This window comes from Ranitomeya imitator, chromosome 5 (genome assembly GCF_032444005.1).
Source record: "Ranitomeya imitator isolate aRanImi1 chromosome 5, aRanImi1.pri, whole genome shotgun sequence".
NCBI classification, from domain to species: domain Eukaryota; kingdom Metazoa; phylum Chordata; class Amphibia; order Anura; family Dendrobatidae; genus Ranitomeya; species Ranitomeya imitator.
The window spans coordinates 704,721,887-704,739,429 of NC_091286.1; the positions used below are offsets into that span (position 1 = coordinate 704,721,887).

Genomic DNA, 17,543 nt, shown 5'->3' on the forward strand with positions numbered 1-17,543 from the left:
CCACCAACCTTTCGGTTAACAGCCGAACGCGCTAACCGATTCCGCCACAGAGACATGATTTTCAACAAAAACAAACATTTGCAAAGCACCAAGAATAATTTAGTTGCCAACAGATAAGAAATGGCTGATAAATTACATGACATAGACCAGAAGGCAGGCAGTAATTAGACTTCAACTCTGAGCATCCTCCACCATAAGCAGAGTGGCGCAGCGGAAGCGTGCTGGGCCCATAACCCAGAGGTCGATGGATCGAAACCATCCTCTGCTAAACGGTTGTGTTTTATACTCTTCATCATTACATTTCATCTAAATGCCCCTGTCTACAGCAAACCCTTTTGGCTCAAAAAAACACTGGTTAAAACCCTGAATCCCAGTTCAACTCATGCCGCTAAAGGACCAGAAGGCCTTTACGACGTCTCAAAATTTTCTATAAACAAACCATAAAAGGTCAATGGTTCTCCTTGGGATTGTGCTACATCACAACTTTTTTCACTCTCCCCCAGTTTGATTCTCCATGTACTTAGAAAGGATTTGCTAGAACGTTTACTGTTATTGCAGAAAATGTAAAAAAAAAAATGCGCGCTTACGTAAGCGTTGGTGGTATAGTGGTGAGCATAGCTGCCTTCCAAGCAGTTGACCCGGGTTCGATTCCCGGCCAACGCATGGCTTGCTTTTTCACCATTGGTGTTGCGTTTATTCTCTTTTAATGTTTTGTGTTCAAGCTCATGCTCTACTCTCTTCTTACAGTTTAGCAACCACAAAAAGGAGAAAAAAACGAAGAGAAGCGTTCTTAGCTTTTTCAACACTTCATCTAAACCATTTGCTGCTCATCAGTTATTGTTTGAAACTTAGTAGGGTTAGTCCGCAATACAAAAGCAATGCCAAGGTAAACATTGGTATTGTGCTGGTTGGTGTAGCTTCTGTCAAAAGCAAACGCGTTTTGGCTCAAAAATTACTGGTCAAAACCCTGAATCCTGGATCAACTTGTGCCAAAGGACCAGAAGGCCTTCACGACCTCTCAGCAGTTTCTATAAACAAACAAAGCCATAAAAGGTCAATGGTTCTCTTTTGGGATTGTGCTACATCGCAACTTTTTTCTTCAAACTATGCAAGTTTTTTTCACTGTCCCCAATTTGATTCTCCATGTACATAGAAAGGGGTTGCTAGAAAGTTGCCCAACTGTATTTGTAGGGCACCAATCACGTTGTAGACTCCTTAAATGTTCTTCCAGTATGCAAAAATGGAATCCACAATTAAAAAAAAAAAAAAAAAAAAAAAAAAAGCTTGCACTGGCATGTGTGATTGTATATGAAAATTGTGACCTGGTGTGACGTGAAACTGACGATATGTTTGCCAGGTTTGGGGGATTAGCTCAAGTGGTAGAGCGCTCGCTTAGCATGCGAGAGGTAGCGGGATCGATGCCCGCATTCTCCAATACTACCGCTGAATTCCTTTTTCGCTGGGTTGAATGAATCATTTTTACCACCTGCTCGTGGCACCCATGGCCAAACCTAGTGGGCTTTCAACAATCCTTCGACAGCTCAGCTGGTAGAGCGGAGGACTGTAGCTCTAAATTAGCAATCCTTAGGTCGCTGGTTCAATTCCGGCTCGAAGGAAGTTTTGTTTATCCTATCTCATCCAGAAGGTTTTTCTCCAGTTTGTCTCGTGAATTCAAAACATCGTCAGCAAAATGGCTTTTACTTGAGGGAGATGCTTAGCACAAATGCAAAAACTTCTTCAACTGAAGCAAAAGGGTGCAACGTCCCTGGGTGGACTCGAACCACCAACCTTTCGGTTAACAGCCGAACGCGCTAACCGATTGCGCCACAGAGACATGATTTTCAACAAAAACAAACATTTGCAAAGCACCAAGAATAATTTTGTTGCCAACAGATAAGAAATGGCTGATAAATTACATGACATAGACCAGAAGGCAGGCAGTAATTAGACTTCAACTCTGAGCATCCTCCACCATAAGCAGAGTGGCGCAGCGGAAGCGTGCTGGGCCCATAACCCAGAGGTCGATGGATCGAAACCATCCTCTGCTAAACGGTTGTGTTTTATACTCTTCATCATTACATTTCATCTAAATGCCCCTGTCTACAGCAAACCCTTTTGGCTCAAAAAAACACTGGTTAAAACCCTGAATCCCAGTTCAACTCATGCCGCTAAAGGACCAGAAGGCCTTTACGACGTCTCAAAATTTTCTATAAACAAACCATAAAAGGTCAATGGTTCTCCTTAGGATTGTGCTACATCACAACTTTTTTCACTCTCCCCCAGTTTGATTCTCCATGTACTTAGAAAGGATTTGCTAGAACGTTTACTGTTATTGCAGAAAATGTAAAAAAAAAATGCGCGCTTACGTAAGCGTTGGTGGTATAGTGGTGAGCATAGCTGCCTTCCAAGCAGTTGACCCGGGTTCGATTCCCGGCCAACGCATGGCTTGCTTTTTCACCATTGGTGTTGCGTTTATTCTCTTTTAATGTTTTGTGTTCAAGCTCATGCTCTACTCTCTTCTTACAGTTTAGCAACCACAAAAAGGAGAAAAAAACGAAGAGAAGCGTTCTTAGCTTTTTCAACACTTCATCTAAACCATTTGCTGCTCATCAGTTATTGTTTGAAACTTAGTAGGGTTAGTCCGCAATACAAAAGCAATGCCAAGGTAAACATTGGTATTGTGCTGGTTGGTGTAGCTTCTGTCAAAAGCAAACGCGTTTTGGCTCAAAAATTACTGGTCAAAACCCTGAATCCTGGATCAACTTGTGCCAAAGGACCAGAAGGCCTTCACGACCTCTCAGCAGTTTCTATAAACAAACAAAGCCATAAAAGGTCAATGGTTCTCTTTTGGGATTGTGCTACATCGCAACTTTTTTCTTCAAACTATGCAAGTTTTTTTCACTGTCCCCAATTTGATTCTCCATGTACATAGAAAGGGGTTGCTAGAAAGTTGCCCAACTGTATTTGTAGGGCACCAATCACGTTGTAGACTCCTTAAATGTTCTTCCAGTATGCAAAAATGGAATCCACAATTAAAAAAAAAAAAAAAAAAAAAAAAAAAAAAAAAAGCTTGCACTGGCATGTGTGATTGTATATGAAAATTGTGACCTGGTGTGACGTGAAACTGACGATATGTTTGCCAGGTTTGGGGGATTAGCTCAAGTGGTAGAGCGCTCGCTTAGCATGCGAGAGGTAGCGGGATCGATGCCCGCATTCTCCAATACTACCGCTGAATTCCTTTTTCGCTGGGTTGAATGAATCATTTTTACCACCTGCTCGTGGCACCCATGGCCAAACCTAGTGGGCTTTCAACAATCCTTCGATAGCTCAGCTGGTAGAGCGGAGGACTGTAGCTCTAAATTAGCAATCCTTAGGTCGCTGGTTCAATTCCGGCTCGAAGGAAGTTTTGTTTATCCTATCTCATCCAGAAGGTTTTTCTCCAGTTTGTCTCGTGAATTCAAAACATCGTCAGCAAAATGGCTTTTACTTGAGGGAGATGCTTAGCACAAATGCAAAAACTTCTTCAACTGAAGCAAAAGGGTGCAACGTCCCTGGGTGGACTCGAACCACCAACCTTTCGGTTAACAGCCGAACGCGCTAACCGATTCCGCCACAGAGACATGATTTTCAACAAAAACAAACATTTGCAAAGCACCAAGAATAATTTAGTTGCCAACAGATAAGAAATGGCTGATAAATTACATGACATAGACCAGAAGGCAGGCAGTAATTAGACTTCAACTCTGAGCATCCTCCACCATAAGCAGAGTGGCGCAGCGGAAGCGTGCTGGGCCCATAACCCAGAGGTCGATGGATCGAAACCATCCTCTGCTAAACGGTTGTGTTTTATACTCTTCATCATTACATTTCATCTAAATGCCCCTGTCTACAGCAAACCCTTTTGGCTCAAAAAAACACTGGTTAAAACCCTGAATCCCAGTTCAACTCATGCCGCTAAAGGACCAGAAGGCCTTTACGACGTCTCAAAATTTTCTATAAACAAACCATAAAAGGTCAATGGTTCTCCTTGGGATTGTGCTACATCACAACTTTTTTCACTCTCCCCCAGTTTGATTCTCCATGTACTTAGAAAGGATTTGCTAGAACGTTTACTGTTATTGCAGAAAATGTAAAAAAAAAAATGCGCGCTTACGTAAGCGTTGGTGGTATAGTGGTGAGCATAGCTGCCTTCCAAGCAGTTGACCCGGGTTCGATTCCCGGCCAACGCATGGCTTGCTTTTTCACCATTGGTGTTGCGTTTATTCTCTTTTAATGTTTTGTGTTCAAGCTCATGCTCTACTCTCTTCTTACAGTTTAGCAACCACAAAAAGGAGAAAAAAACGAAGAGAAGCGTTCTTAGCTTTTTCAACACTTCATCTAAACCATTTGCTGCTCATCAGTTATTGTTTGAAACTTAGTAGGGTTAGTCCGCAATACAAAAGCAATGCCAAGGTAAACATTGGTATTGTGCTGGTTGGTGTAGCTTCTGTCAAAAGCAAACGCGTTTTGGCTCAAAAATTACTGGTCAAAACCCTGAATCCTGGATCAACTTGTGCCAAAGGACCAGAAGGCCTTCACGACCTCTCAGCAGTTTCTATAAACAAACAAAGCCATAAAAGGTCAATGGTTTTCTTTTGGGATTGTGCTACATCGCAACTTTTTTCTTCAAACTATGCAAGTTTTTTTCACTGTCCCCAATTTGATTCTCCATGTACATAGAAAGGGGTTGCTAGAAAGTTGCCCAACTGTATTTGTAGGGCACCAATCACGTTGTAGACTCCTTAAATGTTCTTCCAGTATGCAAAAATGGAATCCACAATTAAAAAAAAAAAAAAAAAAAAAAAAAAAGCTTGCACTGGCATGTGTGATTGTATATGAAAATTGTGACCTGGTGTGACGTGAAACTGACGATATGTTTGCCAGGTTTGGGGGATTAGCTCAAGTGGTAGAGCGCTCGCTTAGCATGCGAGAGGTAGCGGGATCGATGCCCGCATTCTCCAATACTACCGCTGAATTCCTTTTTCGCTGGGTTGAATGAATCATTTTTACCACCTGCTCGTGGCACCCATGGCCAAACCTAGTGGGCTTTCAACAATCCTTCGATAGCTCAGCTGGTAGAGCGGAGGACTGTAGCTCTAAATTAGCAATCCTTAGGTCGCTGGTTCAATTCCGGCTCGAAGGAAGTTTTGTTTATCCTATCTCATCCAGAAGGTTTTTCTCCAGTTTGTCTCGTGAATTCAAAACATCGTCAGCAAAATGGCTTTTACTTGAGGGAGATGCTTAGCACAAATGCAAAAACTTCTTCAACTGAAGCAAAAGGGTGCAACGTCCCTGGGTGGACTCGAACCACCAACCTTTCGGTTAACAGCCGAACGCGCTAACCGATTGCGCCACAGAGACATGATTTTCAACAAAAACAAACATTTGCAAAGCACCAAGAATAATTTAGTTGCCAACAGATAAGAAATGGCTGATAAATTACATGACATAGACCAGAAGGCAGGCAGTAATTAGACTTCAACTCTGAGCATCCTCCACCATAAGCAGAGTGGCGCAGCGGAAGCGTGCTGGGCCCATAACCCAGAGGTCGATGGATCGAAACCATCCTCTGCTAAACGGTTGTGTTTTATACTCTTCATCATTACATTTCATCTAAATGCCCCTGTCTACAGCAAACCCTTTTGGCTCAAAAAAACACTGGTTAAAACCCTGAATCCCAGTTCAACTCATGCCGCTAAAGGACCAGAAGGCCTTTACGACGTCTCAAAATTTTCTATAAACAAACCATAAAAGGTCAATGGTTCTCCTTGGGATTGTGCTACATCACAACTTTTTTCACTCTCCCCCAGTTTGATTCTCCATGTACTTAGAAAGGATTTGCTAGAACGTTTACTGTTATTGCAGAAAATGTAAAAAAAAAATGCGCGCTTACGTAAGCGTTGGTGGTATAGTGGTGAGCATAGCTGCCTTCCAAGCAGTTGACCCGGGTTCGATTCCCGGCCAACGCATGGCTTGCTTTTTCACCATTGGTGTTGCGTTTATTCTCTTTTAATGTTTTGTGTTCAAGCTCATGCTCTACTCTCTTCTTACAGTTTAGCAACCACAAAAAGGAGAAAAAAACGAAGAGAAGCGTTCTTAGCTTTTTCAACACTTCATCTAAACCATTTGCTGCTCATCAGTTATTGTTTGAAACTTAGTAGGGTTAGTCCGCAATACAAAAGCAATGCCAAGGTAAACATTGGTATTGTGCTGGTTGGTGTAGCTTCTGTCAAAAGCAAACGCGTTTTGGCTCAAAAATTACTGGTCAAAACCCTGAATCCTGGATCAACTTGTGCCAAAGGACCAGAAGGCCTTCACGACCTCTCAGCAGTTTCTATAAACAAACAAAGCCATAAAAGGTCAATGGTTCTCTTTTGGGATTGTGCTACATCGCAACTTTTTTCTTCAAACTATGCAAGTTTTTTTCACTGTCCCCAATTTGATTCTCCATGTACATAGAAAGGGGTTGCTAGAAAGTTGCCCAACTGTATTTGTAGGGCACCAATCACGTTGTAGACTCCTTAAATGTTCTTCCAGTATGCAAAAATGGAATCCACAATTAAAAAAAAAAAAAAAAAAAAAAAAAGCTTGCACTGGCATGTGTGATTGTATATGAAAATTGTGACCTGGTGTGACGTGAAACTGACGATATGTTTGCCAGGTTTGGGGGATTAGCTCAAGTGGTAGAGCGCTCGCTTAGCATGCGAGAGGTAGCGGGATCGATGCCCGCATTCTCCAATACTACCGCTGAATTCCTTTTTCGCTGGGTTGAATGAATCATTTTTACCACCTGCTCGTGGCACCCATGGCCAAACCTAGTGGGCTTTCAACAATCCTTCGATAGCTCAGCTGGTAGAGCGGAGGACTGTAGCTCTAAATTAGCAATCCTTAGGTCGCTGGTTCAATTCCGGCTCGAAGGAAGTTTTGTTTATCCTATCTCATCCAGAAGGTTTTTCTCCAGTTTGTCTCGTGAATTCAAAACATCGTCAGCAAAATGGCTTTTACTTGAGGGAGATGCTTAGCACAAATGCAAAAACTTCTTCAACTGAAGCAAAAGGGTGCAACGTCCCTGGGTGGACTCGAACCACCAACCTTTCGGTTAACAGCCGAACGCGCTAACCGATTGCGCCACAGAGACATGATTTTCAACAAAAACAAACATTTGCAAAGCACCAAGAATAATTTAGTTGCCAACAGATAAGAAATGGCTGATAAATTACATGACATAGACCAGAAGGCAGGCAGTAATTAGACTTCAACTCTGAGCATCCTCCACCATAAGCAGAGTGGCGCAGCGGAAGCGTGCTGGGCCCATAACCCAGAGGTCGATGGATCGAAACCATCCTCTGCTAAACGGTTGTGTTTTATACTCTTCATCATTACATTTCATCTAAATGCCCCTGTCTACAGCAAACCCTTTTGGCTCAAAAAAACACTGGTTAAAACCCTGAATCCCAGTTCAACTCATGCCGCTAAAGGACCAGAAGGCCTTTACGACGTCTCAAAATTTTCTATAAACAAACCATAAAAGGTCAATGGTTCTCCTTGGGATTGTGCTACATCACAACTTTTTTCACTCTCCCCCAGTTTGATTCTCCATGTACTTAGAAAGGATTTGCTAGAACGTTTACTGTTATTGCAGAAAATGTAAAAAAAAAATGCGCGCTTACGTAAGCGTTGGTGGTATAGTGGTGAGCATAGCTGCCTTCCAAGCAGTTGACCCGGGTTCGATTCCCGGCCAACGCATGGCTTGCTTTTTCACCATTGGTGTTGCGTTTATTCTCTTTTAATGTTTTGTGTTCAAGCTCATGCTCTACTCTCTTCTTACAGTTTAGCAACCACAAAAAGGAGAAAAAAACGAAGAGAAGCGTTCTTAGCTTTTTCAACACTTCATCTAAACCATTTGCTGCTCATCAGTTATTGTTTGAAACTTAGTAGGGTTAGTCCGCAATACAAAAGCAATGCCAAGGTAAACATTGGTATTGTGCTGGTTGGTGTAGCTTCTGTCAAAAGCAAACGCGTTTTGGCTCAAAAATTACTGGTCAAAACCCTGAATCCTGGATCAACTTGTGCCAAAGGACCAGAAGGCCTTCACGACCTCTCAGCAGTTTCTATAAACAAACAAAGCCATAAAAGGTCAATGGTTCTCTTTTGGGATTGTGCTACATCGCAACTTTTTTCTTCAAACTATGCAAGTTTTTTTCACTGTCCCCAATTTGATTCTCCATGTACATAGAAAGGGGTTGCTAGAAAGTTGCCCAACTGTATTTGTAGGGCACCAATCACGTTGTAGACTCCTTAAATGTTCTTCCAGTATGCAAAAATGGAATCCACAATTAAAAAAAAAAAAAAAAAAAAAAAAAAAAAAAGCTTGCACTGGCATGTGTGATTGTATATGAAAATTGTGACCTGGTGTGACGTGAAACTGACGATATGTTTGCCAGGTTTGGGGGATTAGCTCAAGTGGTAGAGCGCTCGCTTAGCATGCGAGAGGTAGCGGGATCGATGCCCGCATTCTCCAATACTACCGCTGAATTCTTTTTTCGCTGGGTTGAATGAATCATTTTTACCACCTGCTCGTGGCACCCATGGCCAAACCTAGTGGGCTTTCAACAATCCTTCGATAGCTCAGCTGGTAGAGCGGAGGACTGTAGCTCTAAATTAGCAATCCTTAGGTCGCTGGTTCAATTCCGGCTCGAAGGAAGTTTTGTTTATCCTATCTCATCCAGAAGGTTTTTCTCCAGTTTGTCTCGTGAATTCAAAACATCGTCAGCAAAATGGCTTTTACTTGAGGGAGATGCTTAGCACAAATGCAAAAACTTCTTCAACTGAAGCAAAAGGGTGCAACGTCCCTGGGTGGACTCGAACCACCAACCTTTCGGTTAACAGCCGAACGCGCTAACCGATTGCGCCACAGAGACATGATTTTCAACAAAAACAAACATTTGCAAAGCACCAAGAATAATTTAGTTGCCAACAGATAAGAAATGGCTGATAAATTACATGACATAGACCAGAAGGCAGGCAGTAATTAGACTTCAACTCTGAGCATCCTCCACCATAAGCAGAGTGGCGCAGCGGAAGCGTGCTGGGCCCATAACCCAGAGGTCGATGGATCGAAACCATCCTCTGCTAAACGGTTGTGTTTTATACTCTTCATCATTACATTTCATCTAAATGCCCCTGTCTACAGCAAACCCTTTTGGCTCAAAAAAACACTGGTTAAAACCCTGAATCCCAGTTCAACTCATGCCGCTAAAGGACCAGAAGGCCTTTACGACGTCTCAAAATTTTCTATAAACAAACCATAAAAGGTCAATGGTTCTCCTTGGGATTGTGCTACATCACAACTTTTTTCACTCTCCCCCAGTTTGATTCTCCATGTACTTAGAAAGGATTTGCTAGAACGTTTACTGTTATTGCAGAAAATGTAAAAAAAAAATGCGCGCTTACGTAAGCGTTGGTGGTATAGTGGTGAGCATAGCTGCCTTCCAAGCAGTTGACCCGGGTTCGATTCCCGGCCAACGCATGGCTTGCTTTTTCACCATTGGTGTTGCGTTTATTCTCTTTTAATGTTTTGTGTTCAAGCTCATGCTCTACTCTCTTCTTACAGTTTAGCAACCACAAAAAGGAGAAAAAAACGAAGAGAAGCGTTCTTAGCTTTTTCAACACTTCATCTAAACCATTTGCTGCTCATCAGTTATTGTTTGAAACTTAGTAGGGTTAGTCCGCAATACAAAAGCAATGCCAAGGTAAACATTGGTATTGTGCTGGTTGGTGTAGCTTCTGTCAAAAGCAAACGCGTTTTGGCTCAAAAATTACTGGTCAAAACCCTGAATCCTGGATCAACTTGTGCCAAAGGACCAGAAGGCATTCACGACCTCTCAGCAGTTTCTATAAACAAACAAAGCCATAAAAGGTCAATGGTTCTCTTTTGGGATTGTGCTACATCGCAACTTTTTTCTTCAAACTATGCAAGTTTTTTTCACTGTCCCCAATTTGATTCTCCATGTACATAGAAAGGGGTTGCTAGAAAGTTGCCCAACTGTATTTGTAGGGCACCAATCACGTTGTAGACTCCTTAAATGTTCTTCCAGTATGCAAAAATGGAATCCACAATTAAAAAAAAAAAAAAAAAAAAAAAAAAAAAAGCTTGCACTGGCATGTGTGATTGTATATGAAAATTGTGACCTGGTGTGACGTGAAACTGACGATATGTTTGCCAGGTTTGGGGGATTAGCTCAAGTGGTAGAGCGCTCGCTTAGCATGCGAGAGGTAGCGGGAACGATGCCCGCATTCTCCAATACTACCGCTGAATTCCTTTTTCGCTGGGTTGAATGAATCATTTTTACCACCTGCTCGTGGCACCCATGGCCAAACCTAGTGGGCTTTCAACAATCCTTCGATAGCTCAGCTGGTAGAGCGGAGGACTGTAGCTCTAAATTAGCAATCCTTAGGTCGCTGGTTCAATTCCGGCTCGAAGGAAGTTTTGTTTATCCTATCTCATCCAGAAGGTTTTTCTCCAGTTTGTCTCGTGAATTCAAAACATCGTCAGCAAAATGGCTTTTACTTGAGGGAGATGCTTAGCACAAATGCAAAAACTTCTTCAACTGAAGCAAAAGGGTGCAACGTCCCTGGGTGGACTCGAACCACCAACCTTTCGGTTAACAGCCGAACGCGCTAACCGATTGCGCCACAGAGACATGATTTTCAACAAAAACAAACATTTGCAAAGCACCAAGAATAATTTAGTTGCCAACAGATAAGAAATGGCTGATAAATTACATGACATAGACCAGAAGGCAGGCAGTAATTAGACTTCAACTCTGAGCATCCTCCACCATAAGCAGAGTGGCGCAGCGGAAGCGTGCTGGGCCCATAACCCAGAGGTCGATGGATCGAAACCATCCTCTGCTAAACGGTTGTGTTTTATACTCTTCATCATTACATTTCATCTAAATGCCCCTGTCTACAGCAAACCCTTTTGGCTCAAAAAAACACTGGTTAAAACCCTGAATCCCAGTTCAACTCATGCCGCTAAAGGACCAGAAGGCCTTTACGACGTCTCAAAATTTTCTATAAACAAACCATAAAAGGTCAATGGTTCTCCTTGGGATTGTGCTACATCACAACTTTTTTCACTCTCCCCCAGTTTGATTCTCCATGTACTTAGAAAGGATTTGCTAGAACGTTTACTGTTATTGCAGAAAATGTAAAAAAAAAAATGCGCGCTTACGTAAGCGTTGGTGGTATAGTGGTGAGCATAGCTGCCTTCCAAGCAGTTGACCCGGGTTCGATTCCCGGCCAACGCATGGCTTGCTTTTTCACCATTGGTGTTGCGTTTATTCTCTTTTAATGTTTTGTGTTCAAGCTCATGCTCTACTCTCTTCTTACAGTTTAGCAACCACAAAAAGGAGAAAAAAACGAAGAGAAGCGTTCTTAGCTTTTTCAACACTTCATCTAAACCATTTGCTGCTCATCAGTTATTGTTTGAAACTTAGTAGGGTTAGTCCGCAATACAAAAGCAATGCCAAGGTAAACATTGGTATTGTGCTGGTTGGTGTAGCTTCTGTCAAAAGCAAACGCGTTTTGGCTCAAAAATTACTGGTCAAAACCCTGAATCCTGGATCAACTTGTGCCAAAGGACCAGAAGGCCTTCACGACCTCTCAGCAGTTTCTATAAACAAACAAAGCCATAAAAGGTCAATGGTTCTCTTTTGGGATTGTGCTACATCGCAACTTTTTTCTTCAAACTATGCAAGTTTTTTTCACTGTCCCCAATTTGATTCTCCATGTACATAGAAAGGGGTTGCTAGAAAGTTGCCCAACTGTATTTGTAGGGCACCAATCACGTTGTAGACTCCTTAAATGTTCTTCCAGTATGCAAAAATGGAATCCACAATTTAAAAAAAAAAAAAAAAAAAAAAAAAAAAAAAAGCTTGCACTGGCATGTGTGATTGTATATGAAAATTGTGACCTGGTGTGACGTGAAACTGACGATATGTTTGCCAGGTTTGGGGGATTAGCTCAAGTGGTAGAGCGCTCGCTTAGCATGCGAGAGGTAGCGGGATCGATGCCCGCATTCTCCAATACTACCGCTGAATTCCTTTTTCGCTGGGTTGAATGAATCATTTTTACCACCTGCTCGTGGCACCCATGGCCAAACCTAGTGGGCTTTCAACAATCCTTCGATAGCTCAGCTGGTAGAGCGGAGGACTGTAGCTCTAAATTAGCAATCCTTAGGTCGCTGGTTCAATTCCGGCTCGAAGGAAGTTTTGTTTATCCTATCTCATCCAGAAGGTTTTTCTCCAGTTTGTCTCGTGAATTCAAAACATCGTCAGCAAAATGGCTTTTACTTGAGGGAGATGCTTAGCACAAATGCAAAAACTTCTTCAACTGAAGCAAAAGGGTGCAACGTCCCTGGGTGGACTCGAACCACCAACCTTTCGGTTAACAGCCGAACGCGCTAACCGATTGCGCCACAGAGACATGATTTTCAACAAAAACAAACATTTGCAAAGCACCAAGAATAATTTAGTTGCCAACAGATAAGAAATGGCTGATAAATTACATGACATAGACCAGAAGGCAGGCAGTAATTAGACTTCAACTCTGAGCATCCTCCACCATAAGCAGAGTGGCGCAGCGGAAGCGTGCTGGGCCCATAACCCAGAGGTCGATGGATCGAAACCATCCTCTGCTAAACGGTTGTGTTTTATACTCTTCATCATTACATTTCATCTAAATGCCCCTGTCTACAGCAAACCCTTTTGGCTCAAAAAAACACTGGTTAAAACCCTGAATCCCAGTTCAACTCATGCCGCTAAAGGACCAGAAGGCCTTTACGACGTCTCAAAATTTTCTATAAACAAACCATAAAAGGTCAATGGTTCTCCTTGGGATTGTGCTACATCACAACTTTTTTCACTCTCCCCCAGTTTGATTCTCCATGTACTTAGAAAGGATTTGCTAGAACGTTTACTGTTATTGCAGAAAATGTAAAAAAAAAAATGCGCGCTTACGTAAGCGTTGGTGGTATAGTGGTGAGCATAGCTGCCTTCCAAGCAGTTGACCCGGGTTCGATTCCCGGCCAACGCATGGCTTGCTTTTTCACCATTGGTGTTGCGTTTATTCTCTTTTAATGTTTTGTGTTCAAGCTCATGCTCTACTCTCTTCTTACAGTTTAGCAACCACAAAAAGGAGAAAAAAACGAAGAGAAGCGTTCTTAGCTTTTTCAACACTTCATCTAAACCATTTGCTGCTCATCAGTTATTGTTTGAAACTTAGTAGGGTTAGTCCGCAATACAAAAGCAATGCCAAGGTAAACATTGGTATTGTGCTGGTTGGTGTAGCTTCTGTCAAAAGCAAACGCGTTTTGGCTCAAAAATTACTGGTCAAAACCCTGAATCCTGGATCAACTTGTGCCAAAGGACCAGAAGGCCTTCACGACCTCTCAGCAGTTTCTATAAACAAACAAAGCCATAAAAGGTCAATGGTTCTCTTTTGGGATTGTGCTACATCGCAACTTTTTTCTTCAAACTATGCAAGTTTTTTTCACTGTCCCCAATTTGATTCTCCATGTACATAGAAAGGGGTTGCTAGAAAGTTGCCCAACTGTATTTGTAGGGCACCAATCACGTTGTAGACTCCTTAAATGTTCTTCCAGTATGCAAAAATGGAATCCACAATTTAAAAAAAAAAAAAAAAAAAAAAAAAAAGCTTGCACTGGCATGTGTGATTGTATATGAAAATTGTGACCTGGTGTGACGTGAAACTGACGATATGTTTGCCAGGTTTGGGGGATTAGCTCAAGTGGTAGAGCGCTCGCTTAGCATGCGAGAGGTAGCGGGATCGATGCCCGCATTCTCCAATACTACCGCTGAATTCCTTTTTCGCTGGGTTGAATGAATCATTTTTACCACCTGCTCGTGGCACCCATGGCCAAACCTAGTGGGCTTTCAACAATCCTTCGATAGCTCAGCTGGTAGAGCGGAGGACTGTAGCTCTAAATTAGCAATCCTTAGGTCGCTGGTTCAATTCCGGCTCGAAGGAAGTTTTGTTTATCCTATCTCATCCAGAAGGTTTTTCTCCAGTTTGTCTCGTGAATTCAAAACATCGTCAGCAAAATGGCTTTTACTTGAGGGAGATGCTTAGCACAAATGCAAAAACTTCTTCAACTGAAGCAAAAGGGTGCAACGTCCCTGGGTGGACTCGAACCACCAACCTTTCGGTTAACAGCCGAACGCGCTAACCGATTGCGCCACAGAGACATGATTTTCAACAAAAACAAACATTTGCAAAGCACCAAGAATAATTTAGTTGCCAACAGATAAGAAATGGCTGATAAATTACATGACATAGACCAGAAGGCAGGCAGTAATTAGACTTCAACTCTGAGCATCCTCCACCATAAGCAGAGTGGCGCAGCGGAAGCGTGCTGGGCCCATAACCCAGAGGTCGATGGATCGAAACCATCCTCTGCTAAACGGTTGTGTTTTATACTCTTCATCATTACATTTCATCTAAATGCCCCTGTCTACAGCAAACCCTTTTGGCTCAAAAAAACACTGGTTAAAACCCTGAATCCCAGTTCAACTCATGCCGCTAAAGGACCAGAAGGCCTTTACGACGTCTCAAAATTTTCTATAAACAAACCATAAAAGGTCAATGGTTCTCCTTGGGATTGTGCTACATCACAACTTTTTTCACTCTCCCCCAGTTTGATTCTCCATGTACTTAGAAAGGATTTGCTAGAACGTTTACTGTTATTGCAGAAAATGTAAAAAAAAAAATGCGCGCTTACGTAAGCGTTGGTGGTATAGTGGTGAGCATAGCTGCCTTCCAAGCAGTTGACCCGGGTTCGATTCCCGGCCAACGCATGGCTTGCTTTTTCACCATTGGTGTTGCGTTTATTCTCTTTTAATGTTTTGTGTTCAAGCTCATGCTCTACTCTCTTCTTACAGTTTAGCAACCACAAAAAGGAGAAAAAAACGAAGAGAAGCGTTCTTAGCTTTTTCAACACTTCATCTAAACCATTTGCTGCTCATCAGTTATTGTTTGAAACTTAGTAGGGTTAGTCCGCAATACAAAAGCAATGCCAAGGTAAACATTGGTATTGTGCTGGTTGGTGTAGCTTCTGTCAAAAGCAAACGCGTTTTGGCTCAAAAATTACTGGTCAAAACCCTGAATCCTGGATCAACTTGTGCCAAAGGACCAGAAGGCCTTCACGACCTCTCAGCAGTTTCTATAAACAAACAAAGCCATAAAAGGTCAATGGTTCTCTTTTGGGATTGTGCTACATCGCAACTTTTTTCTTCAAACTATGCAAGTTTTTTTCACTGTCCCCAATTTGATTCTCCATGTACATAGAAAGGGGTTGCTAGAAAGTTGCCCAACTGTATTTGTAGGGCACCAATCACGTTGTAGACTCCTTAAATGTTCTTCCAGTATGCAAAAATGGAATCCACAATTTAAAAAAAAAAAAAAAAAAAAAAAAAAAAAAAAGCTTGCACTGGCATGTGTGATTGTATATGAAAATTGTGACCTGGTGTGACGTGAAACTGACGATATGTTTGCCAGGTTTGGGGGATTAGCTCAAGTGGTAGAGCGCTCGCTTAGCATGCGAGAGGTAGCGGGATCGATGCCCGCATTCTCCAATACTACCGCTGAATTCCTTTTTCGCTGGGTTGAATGAATCATTTTTACCACCTGCTCGTGGCACCCATGGCCAAACCTAGTGGGCTTTCAACAATCCTTCGATAGCTCAGCTGGTAGAGCGGAGGACTGTAGCTCTAAATTAGCAATCCTTAGGTCGCTGGTTCAATTCCGGCTCGAAGGAAGTTTTGTTTATCCTATCTCATCCAGAAGGTTTTTCTCCAGTTTGTCTCGTGAATTCAAAACATCGTCAGCAAAATGGCTTTTACTTGAGGGAGATGCTTAGCACAAATGCAAAAACTTCTTCAACTGAAGCAAAAGGGTGCAACGTCCCTGGGTGGACTCGAACCACCAACCTTTCGGTTAACAGCCGAACGCGCTAACCGATTGCGCCACAGAGACATGATTTTCAACAAAAACAAACATTTGCAAAGCACCAAGAATAATTTAGTTGCCAACAGATAAGAAATGGCTGATAAATTACATGACATAGACCAGAAGGCAGGCAGTAATTAGACTTCAACTCTGAGCATCCTCCACCATAAGCAGAGTGGCGCAGCGGAAGCGTGCTGGGCCCATAACCCAGAGGTCGATGGATCGAAACCATCCTCTGCTAAACGGTTGTGTTTTATACTCTTCATCATTACATTTCCTCTAAATGCCCCTGTCTACAGCAAACCCTTTTGGCTCAAAAAAACACTGGTTAAAACCCTGAATCCCAGTTCAACTCATGCCGCTAAAGGACCAGAAGGCCTTTACGACGTCTCAAAATTTTCTATAAACAAACCATAAAAGGTCAATGGTTCTCCTTGGGATTGTGCTACATCACAACTTTTTTCACTCTCCCCCAGTTTGATTCTCCATGTACTTAGAAAGGATTTGCTAGAACGTTTACTGTTATTGCAGAAAATGTAAAAAAAAAAATGCGCGCTTACGTAAGCGTTGGTGGTATAGTGGTGAGCATAGCTGCCTTCCAAGCAGTTGACCCGGGTTCGATTCCCGGCCAACGCATGGCTTGCTTTTTCACCATTGGTGTTGCGTTTATTCTCTTTTAATGTTTTGTGTTCAAGCTCATGCTCTACTCTCTTCTTACAGTTTAGCAACCACAAAAAGGAGAAAAAAACGAAGAGAAGCGTTCTTAGCTTTTTCAACACTTCATCTAAACCATTTGCTGCTCATCAGTTATTGTTTGAAACTTAGTAGGGTTAGTCCGCAATACAAAAGCAATGCCAAGGTAAACATTGGTATTGTGCTGGTTGGTGTAGCTTCTGTCAAAAGCAAACGCGTTTTGGCTCAAAAATTACTGGTCAAAACCCTGAATCCTGGATCAACTTGTGCCAAAGGACCAGAAGGCCTTCACGACCTCTCAGCAGTTTCTATAAACAAACAAAGCCATAAAAGGTCAATGGTTCTCTTTTGGGATTGTGCTACATCGCAACTTTTTTCTTCAAACTATGCAAGTTTTTTTCACTGTCCCCAATTTGATTCTCCATGTACATAGAAAGGGGTTGCTAGAAAGTTGCCCAACTGTATTTGTAGGGCACCAATCACGTTGTAGACTCCTTAAATGTTCTTCCAGTATGCAAAAATGGAATCCACAATTTAAAAAAAAAAAAAAAAAAAAAAAAAAAAAAAAGCTTGCACTGGCATGTGTGATTGTATATGAAAATTGTGACCTGGTGTGACGTGAAACTGACGATATGTTTGCCAGGTTTGGGGGATTAGCTCAAGTGGTAGAGCGCTCGCTTAGCATGCGAGAGGTAGCGGGATCGATGCCCGCATTCTCCAATACTACCGCTGAATTCCTTTTTCGCTGGGTTGAATGAATCATTTTTACCACCTGCTCGTGG

The 17,543-nt window shown here is 42.3% G+C and overlaps 27 non-coding genes across 27 annotated transcripts; all 27 read left to right on the plus strand.

The window, feature by feature from the left end:
* Positions 1-591: 591 nt before the first annotated feature.
* On the plus strand, positions 592-663 carry TRNAG-UCC (transfer RNA glycine (anticodon UCC)). The gene has a single exon. It is a non-coding gene; the product is annotated as a tRNA-Gly (tRNA).
* Positions 664-1,361: 698 nt separating this feature from the next.
* On the plus strand, positions 1,362-1,434 carry TRNAA-AGC (transfer RNA alanine (anticodon AGC)). The gene has a single exon. It is a non-coding gene; the product is annotated as a tRNA-Ala (tRNA).
* Positions 1,435-2,370: 936 nt separating this feature from the next.
* Positions 2,371-2,442, plus strand: TRNAG-UCC (transfer RNA glycine (anticodon UCC)). Its single transcript has one exon. It is a non-coding gene; the product is annotated as a tRNA-Gly (tRNA).
* A 705-nt stretch (positions 2,443-3,147) lies between these two features.
* Positions 3,148-3,220, plus strand: TRNAA-AGC (transfer RNA alanine (anticodon AGC)). The gene has a single exon. It is a non-coding gene; the product is annotated as a tRNA-Ala (tRNA).
* Positions 3,221-3,316: 96 nt separating this feature from the next.
* On the plus strand, positions 3,317-3,402 carry TRNAY-GUA (transfer RNA tyrosine (anticodon GUA)). Its single transcript is given in 2 exon segments — positions 3,317-3,353; positions 3,367-3,402. It is a non-coding gene; the product is annotated as a tRNA-Tyr (tRNA).
* Positions 3,403-4,157: 755 nt separating this feature from the next.
* TRNAG-UCC (transfer RNA glycine (anticodon UCC)) lies at positions 4,158-4,229 on the plus strand. Its single transcript has one exon. It is a non-coding gene; the product is annotated as a tRNA-Gly (tRNA).
* Positions 4,230-4,927: 698 nt separating this feature from the next.
* Positions 4,928-5,000, plus strand: TRNAA-AGC (transfer RNA alanine (anticodon AGC)). The gene has a single exon. It is a non-coding gene; the product is annotated as a tRNA-Ala (tRNA).
* Positions 5,001-5,096: 96 nt separating this feature from the next.
* TRNAY-GUA (transfer RNA tyrosine (anticodon GUA)) lies at positions 5,097-5,182 on the plus strand. Its single transcript is given in 2 exon segments — positions 5,097-5,133; positions 5,147-5,182. It is a non-coding gene; the product is annotated as a tRNA-Tyr (tRNA).
* A 754-nt stretch (positions 5,183-5,936) lies between these two features.
* On the plus strand, positions 5,937-6,008 carry TRNAG-UCC (transfer RNA glycine (anticodon UCC)). Its single transcript has one exon. It is a non-coding gene; the product is annotated as a tRNA-Gly (tRNA).
* A 696-nt stretch (positions 6,009-6,704) lies between these two features.
* TRNAA-AGC (transfer RNA alanine (anticodon AGC)) lies at positions 6,705-6,777 on the plus strand. The gene has a single exon. It is a non-coding gene; the product is annotated as a tRNA-Ala (tRNA).
* A 96-nt stretch (positions 6,778-6,873) lies between these two features.
* TRNAY-GUA (transfer RNA tyrosine (anticodon GUA)) lies at positions 6,874-6,959 on the plus strand. Its single transcript is given in 2 exon segments — positions 6,874-6,910; positions 6,924-6,959. It is a non-coding gene; the product is annotated as a tRNA-Tyr (tRNA).
* Positions 6,960-7,713: 754 nt separating this feature from the next.
* On the plus strand, positions 7,714-7,785 carry TRNAG-UCC (transfer RNA glycine (anticodon UCC)). Its single transcript has one exon. It is a non-coding gene; the product is annotated as a tRNA-Gly (tRNA).
* Positions 7,786-8,487: 702 nt separating this feature from the next.
* On the plus strand, positions 8,488-8,560 carry TRNAA-AGC (transfer RNA alanine (anticodon AGC)). The gene has a single exon. It is a non-coding gene; the product is annotated as a tRNA-Ala (tRNA).
* A 96-nt stretch (positions 8,561-8,656) lies between these two features.
* On the plus strand, positions 8,657-8,742 carry TRNAY-GUA (transfer RNA tyrosine (anticodon GUA)). The gene is given in 2 exon segments: positions 8,657-8,693; positions 8,707-8,742. It is a non-coding gene; the product is annotated as a tRNA-Tyr (tRNA).
* Positions 8,743-9,496: 754 nt separating this feature from the next.
* TRNAG-UCC (transfer RNA glycine (anticodon UCC)) lies at positions 9,497-9,568 on the plus strand. The gene has a single exon. It is a non-coding gene; the product is annotated as a tRNA-Gly (tRNA).
* Positions 9,569-10,438: 870 nt separating this feature from the next.
* TRNAY-GUA (transfer RNA tyrosine (anticodon GUA)) lies at positions 10,439-10,524 on the plus strand. Its single transcript is given in 2 exon segments — positions 10,439-10,475; positions 10,489-10,524. It is a non-coding gene; the product is annotated as a tRNA-Tyr (tRNA).
* A 755-nt stretch (positions 10,525-11,279) lies between these two features.
* TRNAG-UCC (transfer RNA glycine (anticodon UCC)) lies at positions 11,280-11,351 on the plus strand. The gene has a single exon. It is a non-coding gene; the product is annotated as a tRNA-Gly (tRNA).
* A 704-nt stretch (positions 11,352-12,055) lies between these two features.
* Positions 12,056-12,128, plus strand: TRNAA-AGC (transfer RNA alanine (anticodon AGC)). Its single transcript has one exon. It is a non-coding gene; the product is annotated as a tRNA-Ala (tRNA).
* Positions 12,129-12,224: 96 nt separating this feature from the next.
* TRNAY-GUA (transfer RNA tyrosine (anticodon GUA)) lies at positions 12,225-12,310 on the plus strand. The gene is given in 2 exon segments: positions 12,225-12,261; positions 12,275-12,310. It is a non-coding gene; the product is annotated as a tRNA-Tyr (tRNA).
* Positions 12,311-13,065: 755 nt separating this feature from the next.
* Positions 13,066-13,137, plus strand: TRNAG-UCC (transfer RNA glycine (anticodon UCC)). Its single transcript has one exon. It is a non-coding gene; the product is annotated as a tRNA-Gly (tRNA).
* A 699-nt stretch (positions 13,138-13,836) lies between these two features.
* Positions 13,837-13,909, plus strand: TRNAA-AGC (transfer RNA alanine (anticodon AGC)). Its single transcript has one exon. It is a non-coding gene; the product is annotated as a tRNA-Ala (tRNA).
* Positions 13,910-14,005: 96 nt separating this feature from the next.
* TRNAY-GUA (transfer RNA tyrosine (anticodon GUA)) lies at positions 14,006-14,091 on the plus strand. Its single transcript is given in 2 exon segments — positions 14,006-14,042; positions 14,056-14,091. It is a non-coding gene; the product is annotated as a tRNA-Tyr (tRNA).
* A 755-nt stretch (positions 14,092-14,846) lies between these two features.
* TRNAG-UCC (transfer RNA glycine (anticodon UCC)) lies at positions 14,847-14,918 on the plus strand. The gene has a single exon. It is a non-coding gene; the product is annotated as a tRNA-Gly (tRNA).
* Positions 14,919-15,622: 704 nt separating this feature from the next.
* Positions 15,623-15,695, plus strand: TRNAA-AGC (transfer RNA alanine (anticodon AGC)). Its single transcript has one exon. It is a non-coding gene; the product is annotated as a tRNA-Ala (tRNA).
* A 96-nt stretch (positions 15,696-15,791) lies between these two features.
* TRNAY-GUA (transfer RNA tyrosine (anticodon GUA)) lies at positions 15,792-15,877 on the plus strand. Its single transcript is given in 2 exon segments — positions 15,792-15,828; positions 15,842-15,877. It is a non-coding gene; the product is annotated as a tRNA-Tyr (tRNA).
* Positions 15,878-16,632: 755 nt separating this feature from the next.
* On the plus strand, positions 16,633-16,704 carry TRNAG-UCC (transfer RNA glycine (anticodon UCC)). Its single transcript has one exon. It is a non-coding gene; the product is annotated as a tRNA-Gly (tRNA).
* Positions 16,705-17,408: 704 nt separating this feature from the next.
* TRNAA-AGC (transfer RNA alanine (anticodon AGC)) lies at positions 17,409-17,481 on the plus strand. The gene has a single exon. It is a non-coding gene; the product is annotated as a tRNA-Ala (tRNA).
* Positions 17,482-17,543: the final 62 nt, after the last annotated feature.